General features: G+C 32.1%; 1 protein-coding gene and 2 non-coding genes across 4 annotated transcripts in view; 1 reads left to right on the forward strand and 2 right to left on the reverse strand.

Annotated features, from left to right (window-relative positions):
- LOC112689341 (putative uncharacterized protein DDB_G0286901) overlaps window positions 1–17,686 on the forward strand; it is an 81,423-nt gene that overhangs the window by 11,680 nt on the left and 52,057 nt on the right. The window lies entirely within an intron of this gene.
- On the reverse strand, window positions 430–501 carry Trnat-cgu. The gene has a single exon. It is a non-coding gene; the product is annotated as a tRNA-Thr (tRNA).
- On the reverse strand, window positions 2,915–2,986 carry Trnat-cgu. Its single transcript has one exon. It is a non-coding gene; the product is annotated as a tRNA-Thr (tRNA).

Consider the following 17,686-nt stretch of genomic DNA (forward strand, 5'->3'; position numbering starts at 1 on the left):
TTTAATATGATTGAAACACTACGATCTTCAATAACTAATTTTACTTAAAAGTAATTTTCAACATAAATGTGGAACGTCTTAGAACCAATTACTATATTATTTTTTTTTTTTTTCAAAAGAAGATTTTTGTTTTGAGTATGCACATTTTTGAATGTAGGATAGGAGTTTTGTATCAATTATTTCTTCATTGGATACTATTTTTTCAAATTTTATTTTATAATTTTTTCTTGAACTTCTTTATGAAATCGTATTTAAAATCATATTCAAAATTATATTGTAAATCTAATAACTTTTTTATAATAATTATAATAGAACAAAAACCTCGATATCAAACATTTGAGATGCTTAATAATAGTAATATATATATTTTTCATAAAATAGTAGTTTTCTACAGTTAATATAATAATATAAATTTATATAAAATTTCAATGCCTCCTGTGAGGTTTGAACTCACGACCCCTGGTTTACGAGACCAGTGCTCTACCACTGAGCTAAAGAGGCACGATGCGATCGTTTTGGGAAATTTGTGTATTTAAGCACAACTGAAATTTTTATTACAATAAATAGTTTTTATTTATATTTTTATATATATATCATAATTTAATTTCATAACTAATTAGGAGTTTTCGCTGTCACTGTTTACTCTCCAACTACAACAATCCTGAACCAATTCTTCTCAGTTAACAATTTCTAGTCTTTCTATGTCTTGTTTTATGCCATCTACCAGCCTTTTTTTTTTTTTTGTCCCTTCTGGTTCCTAATCTATAATTGCTCTAGTATTGCTTGTTGCTTCTCTCCATTTAACATGTTTGTAATGTTTCGTTTGATCATGTAAGTTTAAATAAAAAAAAATAATTTCCCGGTATTTTATTCAATAAAAATATTTTGAAAAAAAAGACAATTTTCGAAAAACAATATATATTATAACCAAATTATTGAGCACTCCCGTATTTAATAAATTTATAAACTTTAAAGTATTGTTGCTCAAGATAAAAATTAAGTTTTATTTTTTATTTATGTAATTTTTATAAGGTAAAATGCATAGCTTTGTGTCTGGGAATACCTCGCTACCACCGCCCTATTGAGCCGTTTCTGAATTATATAAATTGTAGGAGATATTGATAGCCATCTAGTTTTGTGTGGGATAAAATACCACAGTAGAAAATTCAGTAAAAAATCACAAAATTCTTTTAATTTTTCTACTCACACTGTTTAAATGTGAAAAAAGTGAAAAAATATATACAAAAAATGTTACTTTAATAGCTTCTACGTCTATTGGTAAACTATCTGACACGATTTGTACAGCGTTGTGTTAGATATGAGCATTTCAACCTTCTCAAAGTATATCTTTTTTTAATTCTATCTGGAATTTCGATGCACGTTATTATTTCCTTTTCTGTTTAATCCACCAAAATTATTATTTGTGTTATCAACCGACAGTACAATTATCTATCTAACAATTTTTTTTTTAATCCAAATTTAGTAAGAATGTAAATTATTTATCAGTAATTCAATTAAATGTTTCACTAGGCAATTTTGAGAACTCAAATATTTTGTTTTTTACACCACTATGAGGCAAAAAATAACGAAAAAACCATAAATACTAATCTAATTACTTTTATGGTTGAAACCATCAATCAAAACAGATTTTAAAAAATTTAGAGGATCTGATGAACCAAAACTTTACTGCAAACAAGTACAAGAATTATATATAGATTATACTATTCTTACATTAAAAGTTAAAATTTAAATACGATTAGATTTTATAAAAGAACAAAATGTATGAATAAGAATGTATAAATGAATATCTAATATACTTGTTTAAACTCACATGCTCCATTCAGTGCCATATCTAGACATTTTGCGCCCCTCTAAGGGGTCTACACACGGAAAATATAGGAGATAGATCCTCATAAACCTTTAGATATCCTAAAATCAATGCTATTTTTGTGTAGTAGGCACGCCACTGCACGCCACATGCGATAACATAATACGCCGTATTATTGTATTATTATAAATAACTTATGTTTATTGATATTATCACAACAAATTTCGGAACTAATATTAGGTATATTAATTATATTTTGGATCGCTGTTAGCTATATTGCTATAAATACATTAATAATTTCAAAATAATTTTAAAAGTTCAATAATTCACAAGTGAGCAAATTTCTGACCACAAAATTTTGACGCCCCCAAAAAACTGGCGCCCGAGGCAGTTGTAGCCAGTGCACCCCCCCCCCCCTAAATGCGGCCCTGGCTCCATTGTATAATAGTTACAATCAAAACATACAAATTCCATATATTGGTATTAAAAACACACAAGTTCCAAACTTCAAATTAAAAGATAAATATTTAAACCACAAAATCATATATATTTATGAGAAATTTGAGCTTCTCATTATAAATGATACAACAATAATGTATTTTGGTTGTATTTAATGTTACGGTACCCTTCCTCTAGTTTTTGTCGTTTTCTGAAAAAAATGATATCTGGATGAAGTGGCTTTTGATTCTAGCCTACTCGACTGACTTCAATATAAACACTAAAAACTACTTAATTGTGTCATTAGTTAAATTAATTATGTTCACGTTATCATAGACTTTTTTTAACCTGATCCTGAAATAAATTAAAACTTACGAATTAACTTTATAATATTATTTATAATAATTATATAAGAAATTTAAAAGTACATTCGATCATGGATATATATTATATGATATATTTATTATATCCATATCGAAATTACATGAAAAAGGTTGAGATATCGATATCATTGGAGAATATATACTGACATTATACGTTTATTAATATTGTATTGCATTTATTATTACAGAATGTAAAAAAGTATTGACCAACTATAAAAAACCTAAAGTTCCAACCTAAAGCTTATTTTATTTCATAAAAATTATTTGCCTCCTGTGAGGTTTGAACTCACGACCCCTGGTTTACGAGACCAGTGCTCTACCACTGAGCTAAAGAGGCACGAGCACTTAATTGTCATATATTTACTTACTTTATAAGTTAAAATTGTAGATAATAGACATGAGTATTCAAATCAATGAATCAAACTCACGTCTTCAACCATGAAAATAAACAATTTCAACAAAGATTTTTAAATATTTTATAAAAAATAATAATATTCATTATATAATTTGAGTTCATTATCATATATTTTATGTTATGATATTAGTAATCAGCCTTAATATTATATGTTTAAAAATAAAAAATATTGATAAGTAATACCATTTATTTATAAATACTAGTATGGAATAATGAGAAATATAGATGGGAATAACCTAATGATAAGAATCTAAAAAAAATTGTTGAATAAGCAAATGAGTAATATTACTAGTAACCAATTGAATCATTCGAATCCATTACGATTAATATTCCTTCATCTGATTAATGGTTGTATAAAATTTATACTATAAATTCTCGAAAATCTACATTACTGTTGGTGCGAAATACTGAAATTCCTTTCAATAGAACTTTATTATTATCTAATATTGCTTTTAAATTCTAAGTATTAACTATTATATTATATTGTGTTAACAGTTTATACAATTCAGAATCAACCCTAACTGCATAATGTTTAATTTATGGAACATTTAGAATACACGGTGTTATTAATCGATAATTGTATAATATCGTTACGAAATTATTTTCATTTAATTCTAGACTTAAGAATGATTATTTTAATGTATCAAATATAACTATTTTGCATTAAATCGATAAGAAATATTACTTTTAACATCACATTTTCATATAGTACAAATAAACATATCTATAATGTAATTGATCACTATTTATATAAATGTTCCATTACACAACAATGGAACATCATGCGGATAATCACTCGATTGAAATTTATTGTAAACATGACGATTTAGTATTTCAAAAATAGAATATTGTGATTTCTATCAAAGTATTATCTAATCAGTCAATATTTTTCTTCGAAATGGACAACTATGATTAAAGTATAAGTAGTTACATTCTTCGGTGTTGTGTACAGCGTGGAGTGCTTCAAAATACAAAATGCTTTCCTCAATTATTTTAATTATATATTTATTTCAATTTTCATGTATTTCCGATAAGTTGTTTTATTTATTTAAGTAGAAATTAGAATATATAAATTGCTTATTTTACTTTAATGAAAACATGATTGGTAATTGGTATGTTATAGTTATTCTCACTGCTTAAATATGTCGGAGTACCAAATATTGTTTATTTTTAACTACATCTTGAGATAAAATCAAATTACAACCAGGTTATTTTACGTGTAATACGATGGTTTATTAAAATGTTGTTACTTGTGCAGAAATGAACACAGGAAATTTTTTTTTTGTTTTGAAAAATGTAAAATGTTGATAAATAGTATGCTTTATTTATCTTTATTTAATATATATCTGTACATATTTATATATTTTATTAACAATTTCATGGAAAATTTTGAAATAATTATTAAATTTGTAGTTCGGGTCATGTTTTTATCACCTTTTTTTATTTCAATGGGGAGGTTGAACCCCTAAACACCTCCGGAATTTGTACCTGTTTTTGTATATTAATAAATATTCGCGTTCAATCTATGAATTTTCAGCATTTTGAGTACTGGTTAGAGTAAACTGATTGAGAATTATTGAATTATTATATGTAGATTTATTATGTTTATAACGTCTTCAAATTTTTGATAGAAGTACTCCAGATTTCTTTTTTTTTACTCTGTTGTAGAAAAAATATTTCATCAGATTTAACTATACTAAAGCCCATTGCTCATAAATATAACAAAACGCAGTAGATATTAAGTTATTAAGTTATTATGGCAAGCAGGGTCGTTCCTAAGGGGGTGCGAGAGGTGCGTGTGCACCGGGCGCCATTGACCAACGGGGCGCCGAACCCATTTTTATCATCAAAGTAATATTACTGAAAATTCAATATATTACTTATGTTTAAGGCTCTCTCCCTGTTTATATATTATTATCTTTAGAAGTGTTTGTACATTGTACATGTTGACAAAAATGTTTAATGTAAAGAATAAGGTAAATTTGACGAATCTATCTCCGGCTCTCCAATAATGTTATGTAGACTTTTTATAAGTATAAAAAATATTTGGTAGAGGAAGTGAGGGCACTAGAAATGATTCTTGGTACCAGACGCTGATTATACTAGGCACGGCACTGATGGCAAGACAAGCTAAGTAATTTTCATTTTTATAAGATTTAACACAGCATCTCTGGTTCTTGTGTTATTCCAAATATTGCAAGTTAATAACATTATTGAACTTGTTTAGTTATGCTTATTTAAAATCTTTGGTTGTGAATATTATACGAGACCATTAGATGGCGTACATATAATATTAAGTGAAACGTAAAAAATAGGTATAAAATAAGTATTTTATATCAATGCTAATACATTACTAATAAATACTTAACAGTCATGTCACACTGACATTGTCACTTATTATCTGTATACGAATACTCATATAACTTTCACACTTTCTAAAATACTAAAAAGTACTTTATTGATATTCATTTTCAAAAATGTTTGGCGTATACGTATATAATAATTAAAGTCAACATGAGGGTAAGACGACTCAGGCGGTCGCCTAAGGCGCCATTTTTAGAAGGGTGCCGAAATTGATTTTTACAATTTTGCACATGTATCAGTAATATTATTATTTTTTTTTTTTTTATATATAAAATACCTATAACTCTATTGAAATATTAGCAATTATAATGATCATTTCGTTTAACCATATATTAAAATAATAGAAGTATATTTTATATATATTTACTATGGTTTAGCATAGAAGTTTTTATCATGTATGTTGCTCTATAAATATAAAAATTCCCGAATATTTGTTATCGTTTAATCGGGATGGCTTCAAGCCATTAAGACTCGTGATTAAAAAAAATAGACGATAGCAAAATATGTACAAGTTGAGCATGTTATATAATTTTTCCGTATTTCTGTCCACAAACAACAATTTTTTCTAAGTAATATAATAAATGTTGTATGAAAAAAAAGATCAGTTGACGTTTTGGCCTGGGGCGTCATTTAGTCTTACGCCGGCCCTGATAATAATCTGTATAGAAGCGAGAAACATAAATGTAGATTTCATGGATAAAAATGCATGCAATGGGTATTACGTTTACGAATCACAAATACATGTTTAAACAGAACAAATAGAATTTTGAATACTTTAGAACTGGCGTTATAAATACTAAGTTGGATAAAAACCTTGAAGTGTCACGTGAAATTCATAAAAAAAAACTTTTTGCGTAGAAATATTAAACTCTATAATCTATAGATATATTGGTTAAAAATTAAAAATCTGTTTTTATTTTAAACCAAAAATGTATATTAAGATATATTATATTTAATAAATTACATTTTTATTATATTATATTATATTTTGATACAAGCCTTCAAGAATTTAAGTTCCTCAAAATTCTAAACCCTAAAACATCTACGATACATCAACTAAACATTTTTCCTCCTGTGTTTAAACTGAAAGTGATCTGTTTATCACAATGCTGCACAATCGGCAAATCTATATATTTTTACTTTAAAGTTATTACCAAGTTCAGTCGTATTTTAATATTAATTCATCCATTATAATAAATGCGCCATATGTGGAATCATATATATTAGTATATTACGATTAAACAGACGGTATTTGTGATACAATACCTTATTGTGCCCACTTTTATGAAAAAAATCCACCATTTTAAGCTCTTATGTAATCATAATATACATGATAATATAATCATGTATCATATACATTATGTGTATGCACGCGTGCTTATATTTTTACAACGTCCTTGTTCATAATCATTAAAAATCAAATTTTATTTTATTCATTTATAATTTTTTGCGAAGGAAACTGAAAAAGGACCGGTTTCGAAAGGTCAGGTGATAGCAATTTCCATGACAAAACTGGTATAATAGAACTAGTCTGAATGTATATGTGACAAAGGAGGAATAAATTGCAATAACATTTACTTGTAATTAGCTGCGTTGGCGGCTGAGCACGAATCAGTCGAGACTAAAAATATAAATGTACTGTAAATATTAAAATGCAAAAGAAAAAAGAAAATCAAATATGACATCAATAATGTGTCAATTCTATTATTTTACTAACAATGAAAACCGAAAACTATGCCTATTCATTGAAGAATTTAAACGTTCAAAAAGTTTTGGGTGTGAAATACATTATAGAGTTAATCATAAAATATTTCTTGAAAGTTAGTAATATTTTTAAGAATTTCTTAACAATACAACGGAGGTAATTTTTTCGTATTCGTTGAGCGAGACTTTATCACTAATATTTCCCATACAATATATATAATACGTTTGGAAATAAATTACCTTAAACCATCTTAAAATCGGTTGATGTTATTTTTTTCATTGCGATTAAACTATCTACAGTAATCGGTAGTAAAATTATAAAGTGTTGATGAACGTCGAAGTTAGTTAGAGTACAACGTACGGAACATTTCGCGTTATTGATGTAGGTCGTGACGTCGCGTTGCGTCGGGTCTGCGGCGGTGGATTCTCGCTTTAAAATCAGCTGTTACCGCTTCGAGGTAAATCATGTACCATGTACGTTCGAGTTGCTTTTGCATATTAAATCGGCATAGCCGTTTTATAAATAAACATATCGTACTAAGTATTTTCATACTGCGTGTGATGGAATTATAAAACAGGCCTCGTTCGGTAGCGTTGTTGCTGATACCCCCAAGTGTTAAGCATGTATATTGTCAGTGATTGATACCAACGTATGCAGGGGCGTATTTAGGGGTGGGGGGAGGGTGATTTGGCTGTTATAACACCCTCCATCGACCGTATTTTATGGTATTTCACCAAATTACAAACTTACTTACAATATGATTTGCCTTACACAAGTACTGGTCTATTAAATTTTAAAACACCCCCGTTAAATGAATCCTGGATACGCTACTGAACGTATGCATAATAATATTACATTATGTGTACATATGGATAGTTTAGGTATATCCACGTCTTAATTTGAAATAACATTATTACGCTGCAACTCGTTTGCGTACATTCAAAATTTTTTACCTGAAAATCGACGACTCGTTTACGCCCGACGAAGTCAATCGTTTACCTGAAAATAAATAACTCGCTTACGCACAACAACACATTCACAAACATGACATGTAAAGTTTCAGTAGGTATGGATATGGACGGTGCAGTGGTGACTAGTGTGTTGACGACGTAAACTTTAATATGACGTAGAAATGTCTAATATTTTTGAATCTCGGTGAGGAAAACAATGTTTTAATATTGATAATTATAAATTTAGTGAACCCTGTGTTTTAATGAGTGGATGTTCAAATTTTAGATGCATTAAAAAAAAATGTCCTGCAAGTGTTATTGTTAGTAACTCAAACAAAATAATAATAGTAACCGGCCCTCATAATCATGAGGAGTATAATAAACAATGATAATAAGTAAACGAATTCTGATACTAGGGATTTTCGTCACAGGTAACCAAAATATATACGTGCGTAAACGAGTTGTAAGAAAGGTAAATGAGAGCGAACGAGTTGTAGCCCATTATTAAGATCGTCAGAACGCGCGCCCTTTTACCATCGGCGATAACCGGTTACGTTAGAAACGGAGGCCGCCGTTAATTTTTACTTGCGTCCGTAAGACTAGATCGCTTTTTAACTCAATAAGTTATAAACGAGCCTACCGCGCGAAGCGAGAAACGTAAGCCCGGTAAATGTACGTACGTTTTACTGAAGGTTTTTTTTTTACCATTGTTAAATCGAGTGTCCCCGTGATTTTAAATGTTTTTACTACCGGATTAATATTTACCCGGACACCGAGTTCTTTACTCCTTACGACTCTCTAGGTATACAGTATACACCGTGTACTTGTGCGTGTAAACAGTTTATCCGATTTTTCCAAAATTAACGTACGTTTAAAGATGACGCGAGCGTATAGGGGTAACAACGAATATCCCGAGAAGCGACGCGCACTATCGCCGAACACCCGCTGTCCATATGACAAAGCGCTTTGTCCTCAGTTATCCGGGGTTGTCGCGTTATTTTTCTTTTGCTTCGAAGACGCGTCACGGGCGAACGGGACGTTGTTTTCGACAATGCAGTGCTCTGCCGCCGCCCTATTCGTTTGTTACCGTCGCAGCAGCTGTGGTTGTATTTTTTGTTATTGTTGTAGTATTGCAGCAGTATTAGTAATATTTGTTGTTGTTGTAGTAGTAGCAGCAGTAGTAGTAGTAGTAGTAGCAGTAGTAGTAGTAGTAGTATTAGCAGTAGTAGTAGTAGTAGTAGTAGTAGTAGTATTAGTAATAGTAGTAGCAGCAGTATCTGCAGAGATGCGGGGGTGGCGTAATAGTAATTGTAACTGTACGTGTATAGAGGTGGAAAAAGGGAGCGAGCAGGTGACGATCGGAGTTTTTAAAAATAAAGATAAATCTCTCCCCGCGGTCTTACGAGGGCGCACCGCGCACCCCGCCACGTGTGTGGGTTTGTCTGCGCGGCGGCGGCGAAGATAACAAGAGAATGGAGTTCAAGGGCTGGTGACGCACGAAACGGTGCGATGGCGGTGGCAGCGTGCTCGGTTTCGTGGTGCGCGCGTGCGCGGGACGCTCGTTCTCGCAATCAATAATCGCCACGTACATGTTTTGTGCCTGTGCGTAGATGTTTGTTATGCATCGGTTAACACGCCGTCGGAGTTCGTTCGGCGCACGCGCATCTCGTATCCATGGCGATAACCCGCCGCCGATCGTAATCGATTTTTTGTCCCTTCCCCCCCCCTTCCCCGAAAGGGTGTTTCGTTGTTCCCTACGTAGGCGTACATAATAATGTGTGTGGTATAATGTATATAAGTATATTACTATGGTATATACGGTTACGTATATCGACGCGAGTAACGGTAGTAACGGGGGCCGTGGTACGGTCGTCTCGAGATCCGACGGACGACCGCCGCGATACCGTGGCAACACGCGTCTGGGCAACAGTTGTGTTATGTATTTATACAAATGCCTATACATTACGCGTGTAAATAATGTTTATGATACAGGACTGCGTGTATATATGCGCCGTGGCGGCTTCACATGATTGGTGTTCGAGTCACGTGATTCACAAATTATTCGTCACGATCTTAGTTTTGTTTATTTGTGTTTTATAACATCGATGCGAAGCGAAAGCTCTTGAAAACCCATCAACCGTATTCGTATTACTAGTCAAAGTAGCGTACATCGGATTCGAAAACTTATTTTACGCGACTGAAATCGAGTTATAGAAAGAAAGAAAAAAATCGGGTGGGCTGTGCGAAAATAATACGTCCAGGAGATAAAAGTTAAACCCGTCGATGTAATCAGTCGCGTACACTTAATTATTCCGAACAAGTGGTACTCGGTGAAGTGGATCCAAGGTGCACGGTGTACACAACGATGAATAATCATGTCCGCGCGTCGGCAGCGGTAGATGGCCCGCGGAATTTGATGGAATTTATTTGGAGGACATCCGTGAACCGTGTCGTCGTCATCGTCGTCGTCATGGTTCCGCGGACGCACAATAGAAACTCTTGACCGAAAATTCTGCGTTCCCCGCGCTGCGAGCGTAAAAGCTCTTCGATTAAGCAATATTCTGGCGCGCGCGCATATAACTTCGTCGGTCGCTTTCATTTGACAGCCGACAGAACCGTTCCTTCGGCTGATTTGGTTTCGTATACACCGAAACGCTTCCTGCTTTTCGATTTTTCACGTACGTTATCGTCTTATCGCTGCATGTACTTCCTGCACCGCTGCACCGCTGTCGTCGCCGCACCATGACGAAATCACGACCGTTTCCGCTCGACGATTCGAAACGGAAAAATTAGAATCAAACTGCACTGACTCGTCACGATGCTTTTTGTAAAGCAATTCAAACCGTTATACATTCACCCCGTATAGATATAGTACATCATAACCACGTACAACCGCCTCAACTTTGAATAAGATTGTAGACGCACGTGCGTATCATTCAAACACTCTCGAAAACGTGACTTCCGAATATTCGTCGTGGCCACTTCATCGCTTATGGATGGACAACCATCAAGCTTCGTCGTTACTTTTCGTGTATAATACGATAATAAAAACCAATGCTACGCTTAAAGTGTTGAGGTGAGTAGTGAGCGTCGTAGTGAGACTTATGCACGTCGTAAATCGGTTGCCATGCACCACCGAAAATATATTTATATGTACAATGTCAGTTTTTCAGTAATAGTATAGTGTAGTACTTTAAACTTCATGAAATTCCCTAAATATTTCTTCCTTGGGTCATTTTTACTATTCAACTTACTTTCACAGAATATTAAAATATTTTAAGGTCATTATGATCGTTTGACCAATTTATACATTTTATAATATTTTATCCAAACGTCTACAGCGTGACGACCCACGACTATAGTCAATGTGTATGACGCGTGTAGGAACAATATAAGACATTTATAGCGGATTTTTACAAAAATAGAAAATCCGTTAATCTGAAACTGAATAAAAACGTTTTTTTCTTTTTTGTTCTTCATACTATCACATGTGAGAAAACATTTGTTCCTTAATAAAAAAAAAAAAGGTTATTACATATTACATTTACTGTTATAAAAATGAATTTGTATAATTGGAAATGTATTAAAAAACTATTTAGTTGAAAACTTAGATGCACATAATTGTTTAATTTTAAACATTAATGTAACTGATATTAATATTTTTAACATTTTAAATGTATATATTTATGATTTACTGTGTTAGTATAAATTATTAATAATAAAACATGTATAAAATAATACATTTATATCAAATTGTAAGTTAATTTACGACTATAGTCCTTGCTGTCCATATGAATTATATTTTATGACAGGTAAATTAATTCAAAGAAATATGTAAATGGATCAATTGATGTATCACTTTTATGTGGCAAATAATAATAACCGTTATTAACCCGAAGTTTAAGGATAACAAATGCATGCTTATGCACATAGTTGTGCTGTGTTACTAATTAATTTTATGATAATAATCATAGTAAATGGATTAAATAAATCACTTTAAATGATCTCATGCTGTAATTATAAAATATATTTTTATTTTTTATTTTTTTGATAATCTACATGCTTAAAATATAATTCCTAGTCTTAAACGAGATCGTATAAAAATAAATATTAAATAATAAGTAATAACACTGACGTCAATATGAATGACGTACACATAACAAATAAGTGAAATATACATATTTATTAGTTATTACAAGTCAAATTCGGACTCCTAATTGGTATTTGATTTATGTATAATTTAAACATTATAATAGTTACATGCAATTTACATGTATATATAATATATATGCATTAAATACGTAATTTTACTAATTATCTAGTGTTTCGAATTCTTCAAGGCATTTCTTCAGTAATTAAATATTAATGATAACATGTGATCTTGAGGTATCCGAATGAAATGTTAAATGGTCAACTAAAAACCTAATTAATGACAAATATGTTTATAAGTTTGAATGATTCCTTATCGTAACATTTAAAAAATATTAAATAAATAAATTTATCATATCAGTATTTTATAACGCAAAATTGATAGCAAGCAGAAATCACGTCTAATCAGTAGTTTAGTATATTATCATAACCCTCCAAATCCAACCGAATTTTCCCACCAAACTGCATGGGTCTAGGTAGAGATGGGCAAAAAGTTTGAAACATCGATATTGGTGATTTGTATTTTCGAAAAAACATTGATGTTAACCTTAATAAGTTATACATATATATATATTTTAAAAATATAAATTGTAATAATTGGTATAAATAAAAAAAACTGCATGATCTTTCATCAGTAATCATTATTCTTAATAATTGAATAACGACAATAGTGTATAGACAATAGAGTGAATAATAAAGGGACTAACAAACCCAGATACTTTTCTTTGAATACACATGGACATTGGACACGGTAATTCAACATCGTTCTGATAATCTACAGTCATGCGTTCCAGGAATCAATCAACATTTTAAACAGCCATAATATTATGACTTGTTGGTTGTTTCATAACGATGAAGAAGTTTTCAAATCTAAAATTTAAAATGTTTAAATGAATACGTTATTTAAACATCGGACTTCGGATTGGAAAAAAATCGATTTTTTTTTCGATACACCACAATAAAAACATCAATATATGGTTTCGATATATCGTACGAAAACATCGATGTTTTTTATCCATCCCCAGGTCTGTCTAGGTCAACGCAACATCGAGATTGACAAAAGAATACACCTATGTTTCATTTAATTCGCACGACTACGACAACATTCTGCACGCCGACGGTCGCATAGACCGAAAACGTCGACGGTGAAGACGTATCGGCGCGTGATCCTCGTCATCCGACTGTGGTGCGTTTCACGGGATGCATATCGTAATGCGAAACAAAATTATAAATAAACGTTCCGAAATGAAATCTCGCCCCTTCGTCCGCCGGATGGGGCCTCCACGTAACTGTTTAATGCGTGCGCTCGTCTGAGCAGACGCGACACCGACGGCTGGCGGCGGCGGCGGTGACTGACACTCTACACTATGCGTACCGCGACGAAAACATCAACGGAGAAGAAACCTTTTTCCGTTGTAAAATAATAACCTGTTCGAATGCGGACGGAACGCGAGGGTGGCAAATCTTTACGCGTTTTAACTAGTAATAGTGAATAATCGTTATTGGACGGTTAGTATTGCGACCGTTTTCCGTTGACGTATTTGATGTATATTAGTGGACAACCCGGCGGTAACGTGTTGTTGCGCGAGCGAAAAAATATTTGCCGCTTGCAACGACCGCGTACGGGCACCGGGACCGGTTCTCGTGCGCGCCACGACGTGCTAGCGACGCGCGCGTGCGCCAGCGCAAGCCGTTGGTGCATTCCTCCGTGTCCGTCTCCGCCGGGCCGGTGCCGGAGTGCGCTTGGAGGAGTAGAAGGGCGGCGCGGCGCGAGTGCAACGACGTCGCGGCGGAATGGAAAGGAAAAGAATAAAAAAAAAAAAAAAACCGGTCCCGACAGCATTCCCAGACGATTTCGTCCGTTACCGCTCGCTCGCCAGTTATACGTGAGCGCGCCCGCGCACGCACGCACATCTCAAGGTCCTCTCCGGCGCGTCGTAAATCTTTCGTTTTCTTTCTCTCCGTCCACCGTCCGTCTTCTCGCTGTCCCGCTCGTTCCGTCTCTTCCGCCACCGTTGTGTGTGACGACGACCACCACCAGTCACAGTAGTCGTTACCGGTTTTTTTACCTTGCGCAAATCTTCTCCGATCGAAACGACCGCCTTCGGTTTCCCGAAATAATGACTGTATTTAATTGCATTAGCGCAGTGTACCCACTCCGAGAACCACCTGAAACCGATCGAATGCCCCTGCCGCCGATTGTGGTCCGGTCCGTGTTTATTACGTCGTGGTTTAACTACGACGCATATTTTTCCATCGTTTATGATTCGTTCATTGCCATCGTTTTATTGACCCACCTGTGCACGATTTCCAAACGCCGTGTCTCCATTGATTTTTCAGTACTATTCTATCTAATAAATTCGGTGACTCCGAAAGGGCGGTCAATTTCGTCACACCGTGTTACGCGTGTCGGTTGGAATGAAAGCTGTTTGAAAAAGGACTGTAAATAAATTACCCACGTGTTGAGTGCTCGAGTATTCAATTGCCAAACGTTAATATAAAGCATATAATATTATACGTAATAGTATTATAAAATATTATATATATTTTAAGGTAAAAATAAATAAGTAACTTGGCAAAAGCATCACTCATATTATTATAGTGTTCGTCAATAAGCGTGCTTGGGTAGAAATATATGGATGCACAGCATATTGTACAATTTCTTAATTGAGGTAGGAAAATATATTTTATAGTACCGCGTAAGGTATATTTTTCTCTCCATTGGTGGTTTATTTATATTTTATTAGTTTCGAAGTTCCGGCTTGTTAATATTTCTAAGAAATCCGTTGAATTCTTCTAAAATTGAAAAGTTATAAAACACTTGTTTCATATAACATCATTAAGCAAATAGTAATTGAGGCCTCTTTAAGGTCAATATTGTAAATACCCAGTGCACTACGGTATTTTAATTGCTCACAGCCCCTTCTGCGTATTCGTTATTCGTAAAGCAGTACGAAAGTATACAAATTGTATACAGTAAAACATTTATATAAAACTTTAACGTAATAACATTATTTTTTGCCATTTATTATAAATTCTATAAATACTAAATATATTTTTCTTTTACATAAATAAATTTCCCGGTGAACTTGATATTTCCTTATTTCATTCGTTCAGAAAAATAACCTACTTTGGTACAACTTGGTTTTGAAGTTGCGACTAAATATTTTATGCTTAGTAATCCATTCGAAATGAGAAATCCTTAATTTGAATAATAATTTTTTTTTAGCAACGAACCATTTATTTTACTGATAAAAAAAACTATATACAAATTAATAAGTATTTTTACTTTTTCACATATGTAAGTAATAATTATTGATTGAAAACTGAAATGAAATTACATTATTTTCCGTCTCGTCATCAGTCGATTATATTATTTTTCAAATAAATGTCAACACTTTATAATACCTACTGTTCAGTATTGTATTACCCATTTTAAGTTTAATTTATGATAGTAAGCAGTAGAATTTAGGAAACTACGTCACTTCAAAGTCATATCAGTTTTTAAATATAAATTGAATTGTATTTTAGTACTTTATAAACGCTTTTATTTCTGTAGTTCTATACATTGAAAATTAGTGACTTTAAAACGTTAACAATTTATTTAACGATTTTAACTATCTCTAATTTATTATATGATAAATATGAAGGAAAAATTAAACCGCTACTTGTTTTAGAACTGTTAAAAACATACAATTAAATAGATAATTTTTATATGTTATTACTATATTTATGAAGTAAAATCAACCAATTTTTAAAAAAATAAGAACTAATAATTGAGAAGACACTATTTTTGGTGAACTTTTAATCGAATAACTGATGTTGAACTATTTTTATCCTATAGGTCAAACGCTATAGCACATTTAGATTTCTCTACTTAATTATTGAATAAAATATTATTTACTTAATTCTAAAAATTATGATACTTGAGTCTTGTTAAAGCAGAAAAAGTATAATTATAAATGTATTTTAAGAATTTTTTCATAAAATTTCTAGCAGTGGATTCCTAACCACACTTGCATATACTCAACTACGGCCAAATACGCTGTTTTATCCTTAAATATAGGGAGAAAACAACAAAATCGCTCTGTTTGTTATGGTATTTTCAATTGTCATCTGCTGACCTTGCGATTTCATGGTTATATTCTTTCTTACGCGCCCAAGACAAATAATAAGACGCAATAATGATAGTAAAATTAGGGTCCGGATTTCAATGTTAAATGCTTTTTTTCTTAAGTTTTCTTAAGAAATGCTTTTCAAGTACATAATTAAATTTGTGTTATAGATACTTCAACGGTGAAACTTTTAATTTGTATTTTTTTACAAAAAAGTTTATTTTTATTTTTTATAATTGTAATTATTATTTCGTTGGTTTTAATGTATATTTGATACATTATATACGGCTTGATCACTTTAATTTAATTAATTTATAATATTATATAAAAATATTTTCAGTCAACTCCATCCTCACGGCATCAAGTCAAATGATGAAAATTACAGTTTTATATTTTTCTGTAACGTTTAGTTTTTTTTTTTCTAAATTAGAAATTAGAAATTTAATAAAACAATTATTAAATAGATAATTTTTTAAGAGCATCAAGAGCTATTTTCTAGAAAAATTTTCGATGGATTTTTGGGTATTAAATAGTAATACGTTATAATGTATACCAGTGGCGTATACAAGGGGGGTGTTTGGAAGATATGACACCCCCCTTGAGTCGTATCATATATTACATTATTATAGGAATATAGATAAATCGATAATACAATATGAAATATAAAATAATGGACAATACGAATTACATAAATACAGGTTAACATTATCGCGATTGCGAAAATACGTGTCGAAAATTATTCGTTTACGTTTTCGTGCAACACAAAACGTTTAATAATAATAGGTATTGCAGCATCGAATACTGATATTCGAATAGTAGAATATTCGAATAATTTATGGTAAAGCTATCCGAATTCGAATATACATTACATCTCTATTACAGACATTATGTATACATATTAATTAATTAAAATAAAAGTTTTAGTTCGTACGTATTATATATAATATTTAATTATTATAATTAACACCCCCCTTCAGAAAATCTTAGCTACGCCACTGATGTATACACTAATAGTAATATCGGCAAAATATTAGACATAACATTGTCATAAACAATATTACAACTACGCTGTTGCTCTTTCCCCTACCAAGCTACGACCACGTTAGTTGCACAAAAACACGTGCACGACTAGGGAAAAGAAACTAATTTTTTAATTTTATTTCGTTTATTTATTATTATTATTATTATTATTATTATAATCACGGTCCGGCAACGTGCATCCAAGGGCAGCGGTCTGAGTATGTATGTATAATAGTATTATAAACATTGACGGGCGGGCATGTGGGAAAAATTGAAGGACACGGTATGTTGTATGTATTTTAAGTGTGTGCGTGAGTGA

This window comes from Sipha flava, unplaced genomic scaffold (genome assembly GCF_003268045.1).
Source record: "Sipha flava isolate LNK unplaced genomic scaffold, YSA_version1 43_pilon_pilon, whole genome shotgun sequence".
In the NCBI taxonomy this organism is placed as follows: Eukaryota; Metazoa; Arthropoda; class Insecta; order Hemiptera; family Aphididae; genus Sipha; species Sipha flava.